A 7,219-nucleotide genomic window follows, 5' to 3' on the forward strand; every position below is an offset into this window, starting at 1 on the left:
CACACACACACACACTGACACACCCGCACATACACAAAACATAAATAGGTACATCAAACAAAAAAAAAAACATACCTAATGAAGACTGATGAAACATGAATCGAAAATGGGAGTGATGAATCGGCAATGAAATAGCCTTGAAATCGATGGCGTTGGAGTTGTATTTACAATCCTATACAAAAATTACATAACCTTACAACACCAGATGGGGAAGAGAAGGAAAAGTGTAGGATTCTTTCACAAAAATGGAAGGCTCACCTGGATTTGCTTAATTTAATTTCGGCATATGTGGTAACTATACGCTGCTAAAAAATATAGAAAATAAGAGAAAGAAAAGAATGAGCTATGATCTATTGATGATTTCAAATGTTATAAATTGAGATTGACAATGGAAACGATTACCTGCATTTGCTAGAGTTTTGCTTATCAATCCAAAAATCTTGAGAGGCTGATTTCTTGATTTTAAGTTATTGGAACCGATATGCATAGGTGGAGGGTATAAAAGTAATTTAACTTATATTAAGAATGAGTGGAGGATTTTCCATGTGGCAAAAAAGAGTGTTAATCTTAATGTAGTGAAAATTTATGTGAAAGACAGTAATTGTAATGACATTATCATGGGGTTCGAATAAGTCAACGATACTCTTAATCTCGTGCTTAATTAAAAATTCATCATATTCAATTTGAAAATTTTGTTTGTATCTTTCTTGAGAGGACATAATTTCAATGGTTAGTATTGGACATGACTGCTAACCAGGAAGAACTTGGACCTAAAGCCAAAAGGAAAAAAATAAATGAGAAAGTCTTTATACAACATCTAATAACCTTGTCATTGATTATTCTACTATAAACATATTATAGCATTCTACTTTATATGATACGGTTTTTTTATTAAATTGCTATTTACCGCTAAATTACACCTGATGTTCATGGTTTAAACATATTGTAGTTGATATTTCACATGCAATTGTATCCAAACGATAATTTTGTTTGAAATTACAGTTATATATATATATATATATATATATATATATATATATATATATATATATATATATATATATATAACACTACATAAAATAACAATGTACTTTCACAAATACTAATTTCTGCATTTTTTGTACGTAATACATATGAAAGTTGGATGCTAAAGACCTATTTTTTGTTGTGTCTTTCTATTGTGTTATGTATCCAAGTACTTTCCATAAAACCCAAAAATGGACAACAAACATTTTAACATATGCATACAATAGCAAGGTACTTTCAAAAATTTAGATATCTGGATATTTTATATCCAATAAATATAAAAGTTTGATCCTAAAAAGCTAGTTTATGCATATATTCCAGCTATTTGTAACAGGTGACCATTTCACCCCTGTACTGTTATCATACTCATGAGATCTAAAAGACCATTATGAGTTTGGAACAAAAATTAAGAAAAGTTACAGATTTTGGGTTACCTATATTCAAATTCGAAGTAGAATTGATTAACTGCAAAAATTAAAGAAATTTGATTTTTTTTTCTTGAAAGCACACACATATTTTTGCAATTGATACAAATTTATTTGTCAAGTTTTTGTTATTCTGGAAAATGGTTTGAAACACACCACAATAGAAACACACTAAACCCGCATAAAATAACATTCATTAAGCATATTTAATCTTTTGACATATAAAAAATTGTGGTGAATGAACAATCTTAGTATAAAGAAACTAACTTGTTTCCTGTTGTATAATATGCAGATGTGAAGAAACATATTTTGGAGGAAGTCGGACGATGCAGGAGGAGGGTTTCTTCGAATTCATGTAAGTTGAAAATATATGCATACAATATAAATTATAAATAGGAACATATATCATTTAACCGTATATTTAGGGATTTGATTATAGTATTTGAATTTGAAATCTTCATACAGCTGAGATTTTATAAAAATATTTGAAGTTGAATTTGAAATACAACCGTTTCATAAGTTATTGAATGAAATAGAAGAATCAATATGGTAAGCAATAAAGTCTTTCCTTTCATGAATCGGGTATGTTTTTTAAGAATCTGATCACATTAAAAAAGGATATTAGTTACAGATATCATATTCCGTTTCCATATTTCATGCATATCATTTAAAATCGCAGGTTTTCTTTGATATTTAAAAAATAAGGGTAAAAGGGTAATTTTACATTTGACTAAAGATGCATTGAGAGGATTGACACGTGTAATATGGTTTCATTTATTAAGAATGGAGATAATAGAAGATTAATTGAAAAATAAATATACAAGGGTGTTATGGTCATTTCAGGTATGACTTGGACAAACATCGCAACAAAATTGTTAATTGTGAAAGTTTAAAACTACTGATGGACAATCCTAGTTAATTTTAAAAGACAAAAGTGTAAAAATGGTCCTTATGATATGCATTTTTTTTCCAGGTTTTGGTCCAAACCCCAAATTTTTTGGATTGATGGTCTTTTTGAACTAGTTTCGTTTAATATTTGGTCTCTTCAAAAATTGAAATGACTATAATATCTTGATGTATTTATTTTCCATTTTCTTTTATTTTTTAAAGTTTTTATTATTGTTTAATATAGAAAAGGGTCTCTCTTTCTATCCCTCTATCTCTCTCTCTCTCTCTCTCTCTCTCTCTTTTTTCTCTCTTTCTCTCTCTCCATCTCTCTCTCTCAGCCATCAAAGAACGTGCCCGAAAATATCATCAATATCAAATTTGGAGACATTGTTCCCGCTCATCTTCCCAGAAAAGATCCTTTATAAATTGATTAAACTATGCTTACTAGTGAATCTCTCTTGGTGAACATAAACACTTAAGATGAGGTTTTCTCTGGTTCGACTTGCAAGCAAGGTGCGAAGATGTTATTGTCTTAATCAAAATAGCAGTTGAAGTAATCGTGATGTATCCAATCCAGCCAGGCCAAAATCGATAATCTTCTGGTTCTCTTGATTAGTGGAATCCTGATTTCTATGTTCGATTGTTCTTTTCGTCACCATGGCCATCAAATCTATAAGCCTTCATAGCAAGGTAAGATTACCAAAAGAATGACTACACTTGAAGATAGGGAGGTAACTTATGAGCTTTGCAGCTATAAAACTAATACATTTAAGCTCAACAATCTTTCTTTGGATACAAATTTAATTAAGGTGTTCGCTAAAGGTGTAGATAGGGAACATGTGTTGCTATTTGCTGCTACGACTTCAAGAATTGAAAACCTGGATGCCAATGATGTCGTTCATACCTCATTGCTTCATAATCTTCACATAAATGGTGGTAAAACCCAACCATTCCACCGGCCAAATTTGATCTAGGTGTCCACCCTCAGTGGCAAATCTAAAACCAAAAACCACATTACTCTTTATATAAATAAAATTGAAAAAATTATGAAAAGGTTGGCCTTTTGACAAAAATAAGGCAGTTCCTTATTTTTTATATACTTGTATTACTAAAAAAAAGGTAGGTCCTAAGATCTACCTTGTGCACAAATAGCTATGCTAATGTCCACCCTACATCATCGGTCTATGCCAGAGACACAAAGGGAATAGAAAGAGAATGTGAGGTTGGAAGTTTGGTTAAACATCGGAGGTGATGATAAAGGGTCTGGTGGTGGGTGGTGGGTCTTATACTGAAGCCTAAACCCTCCTCTATTTTGAGTCAAAATCCTTCCCATGTTCTTCCCCATTTCAATCTCTCACCAGTAAGATTTTGTAATCGATTGAATTTGTAATGATTCCAGAGTCCTAATGACTAGTTTTTCTTTCAAGTTAGTCAAGGGACGCACGGGGAAGGGGTGAAAACACAAACCCTTATGAACGAGGATGGTGGATGGCGGCTATAAGAGGTTTTTTGCAATTTCTGGAGAAGCTAGGGCAATTGATGAGGGCATTGAAAGAGGTTGTTTGACTTTTTCTAGAGAGAGAGAGTGATAAGGAGACATGTTATTTTTTCTTAAATATTTTAAAATTTTTAAAAAAAGTAAATAAGGGTAAAATAATCTTTTTAGTGTTGAGAGAGATCAAAACCACAAACAAACTTGTTGAAAATGACCACTAATCCAAATATGTTGGGGTTTGGACCATAACCCGAAAAAATGCATACAATATGGACCATTTTTTACAATTTTGTCTTTTTAAAAATAAAGGTTGAACACGTAATTTACTATTTGCGTACCAGTGACGAATCATGTAATTTACTATTTATTTAATGACACAATACGGAATCATTTATGTACCGGCATACTAAAAAACCCTTATATTTTGTTTAAATACGAAAAAACTCTTGTATTTTCAATTACTTTTTACATTTACCTGAATATCCATTATTTAAAGAAGGTGCCAATTGTTTCTTGATATTGCATTTATTGTGTTCGTTTTTTGGGTGACATGAAAAAAATAAACGATATCACTTATTTTTGCTTGATAATGGTTGTTGAGTAAATTATTTATTTCTCATTTTTTACTTTAGACAAGAATGTTACTTTTTTTAGTATCGATGTTAACCTAAAAACGAAAAAGATAAATGTAATGTTACAAGTCATCTTTATAAAAACAAAATATGAGAGTTTTAATGAATGCATATATAAACAGACAAACATGATATATATAATATGGTTTTATTTGTAAATATTATATTCGTTTGTTGATGTTTGTGTACACTCATTTTGTACCCATTCATTTATGTTTGTTTATTTACTTTTATTTATATTCGTTCGTTTTTATTCATTCAACATTTTAACGAACAAAGTATTTTCTTTTTAAAAAGACAATAAATTCCGTATGATTTTCCTATTAGTTTGGTTCATTTGCATAACAGATTCCCATCTACATTCAATATTCTCACATCTAAACCATGAATTATAATCATACTTTGGTTCACTTCTTCAACAATTGGTTCCCTCGACAGTAGATGGAGAAGGAACTTCGAGCTATTTGTTCCTTTTTATCATCTTGATCTTAATTAATTGGTTTTTCTTATCATCTTTATCTTAATCATCAACAACGGATGGACCTAATTGCAAAAATTATGGGAGTCTTTTTCTTAGACGAAAACATGTATTTTCTTTGAACTATTCTTGGGTTGAAGTTATTATTGGACCTATCCAGGCCCAATTTACACCGGGTTATTGATTTTAGTCCCAGCCTCGGGCCTAAGTGCCTAACCATGACCGATTTTTTCAAGCCCGAGTCCGAGATAGCCTATCGGAATTAAACCGAAAAAAGATTCAGGGACTAAAGTTGCAAATTAAGAAAACATATAGGGACTAAATTTGAACTTCATCCATCCATTTCCTTTGTCGCCACCTTCATAAATCATCCTCTCAAGTCTCAGAGTCTCAGCCATACGAACTCCGCCGCACGCAAATGAACGACGCCCGCAAAATTTCCCTAAAAGATAAGATCAAACAATCTCTCTGCTTCTCATGTTGTTTCACCGGCCACCGCGTTGAAACCCTACGCTCCGAATCAACATCCTCCACTTCCAACGGCGACAACAACAACAACAAGCAGCGTCCACTGTATCTCATCGGTGCATCATCGCAATGGATTAAATCCCGTGCCTCCGTTGATCTACCAGAGATTAAAGACAAGTGCCGGAACATTTTCGGTCGGATTGGATGCAGTAACGCCAGACAAAATCACCGCCGCCGTCGCTCCTCTACTGATTTCAGGTACGATCCTCTCAGTTACGCGCTCAATTTCGAAGAGGATTCGTATGCGAACCTTGAGGATGATGCTCCCCTCAAGGATTTCTCGATGAGGTTGCCGTTGTCACCTCCACAGTCCTCTTCCGCTCCGTCGTTTACTACGGCGGATCATCAGCCGACGCTACACGTAGCCGCTATATCGTGATTCTACCACTTCGTTTTAGTAAACTATAGATTTATACATCAGAAATTGTATATGAAATCGGATTTCTAGGGTTTCAGCTTTCAAGTGTCGTTTCTGCTATGAACTTCAGTTACATTTGAATTTTCATATTATTAAATCATTTTTTTTTTTCGGTTTCTTGTTTATAGTGCATTTTCTTTTTCATTAATTATACAAATTTAGAACGAAATTCAAAACGAAATTTCGATATCAAAAGCTTATTCTGAATGATGCTATAAACTGTATCATGCAGATGTTAATTTGGATTTAATCAAAATATAAACTAATAACAAACTATGTATAAATGTGTTTTGTTATTTGAAATTGTAAGCATCAAATAAATAAATGTTTGTCAAATTTTAATTACGACTAGCAAATGAATTAAATTAAAAAAAAAAAAATTAATCATATATAATTGAATTTATGTCAAAAAAAAAAAAGGCAATAAATTATTTAGAATAGAGTAAATTACTGAAATTGTCCTATTGTTTGGTCAAAATTACACGTTTAGTCCTTAATTTTTTTTTTTACATTCGGATCGTACCCGTTGTTTGATTTTGTTGTGTTTTTTGTCCATATGGTTTGGTCAAAATTACACGTTTTGTCCCTAACTTTATGTATGTAAGGGACGAAAAACGCAACAAAATCAAACCACATGGACGATGAGTGGAAAAAAAAATTATGAACCAAACCATAATGACGATTTAAGTAATTTAATCTTTAGAATATTCAATGAATAACAATAAAATGATTTTTTTTTATCAAAATGTAAACTATTATTACTAATTTTATTCAACAAAAAATAAAATAAACATAACCAGTTAAACACGTAAATTAAAATATTAATATTACAATTTATAAATAATCAAGAAATTGTTCAAAAAAACCAACAACCACTTCAACCACCATTCATCACCCATCACCCTTCTTCTTGTTCATTTGTTTTCTTCAATATAAGATTCAATTGTCCATTTCATCTGTTTCTCACTCTTTGTTAACCAAAATCTTTTAACATGGTTGAAGGAGACGAAAAATCTATTCAACATAAATTTTTGGTGGGAGATATCATCCTTGTACAACAAAAACATTGATGGAAGACAAAGAACAACATTTCCATGCATGTTCACCCAGAACAACATGTACATCAAGTAGAAGACAACAGAGATTTCGTCTTATTAGCTTTGATATTAAAGCAAGTTCACCCAAGTTGGTGAAAGAAGACAATGAACATGTCCACCCAAGTTTTCATTCGATTAGAATTTTAGATATTAAACATATATTCCCTTTTAAATTTCAAAATATCATATTTGTTCAGCTTAATTTTTTAATATCATATTTACCTTTTATAAA

General features: G+C 31.5%; 1 long non-coding RNA gene across 1 annotated transcript; it reads left to right on the plus strand.

The window, feature by feature from the left end:
* The first annotated feature begins 5,535 nt into the window (after positions 1-5,535).
* LOC145008032 (uncharacterized) lies at positions 5,536-7,219 on the plus strand. The gene is made up of 2 exons (XR_013663236.1): positions 5,536-5,670; positions 6,893-7,219. It is a non-coding gene; the product is annotated as an uncharacterized LOC145008032 (long non-coding RNA).

Source organism: Lactuca saligna, chromosome 8, assembly GCF_052625555.1.
Source record: "Lactuca saligna cultivar CGN05327 chromosome 8, ASM5262555v1, whole genome shotgun sequence".
NCBI classification, from domain to species: domain Eukaryota; kingdom Viridiplantae; phylum Streptophyta; class Magnoliopsida; order Asterales; family Asteraceae; genus Lactuca; species Lactuca saligna.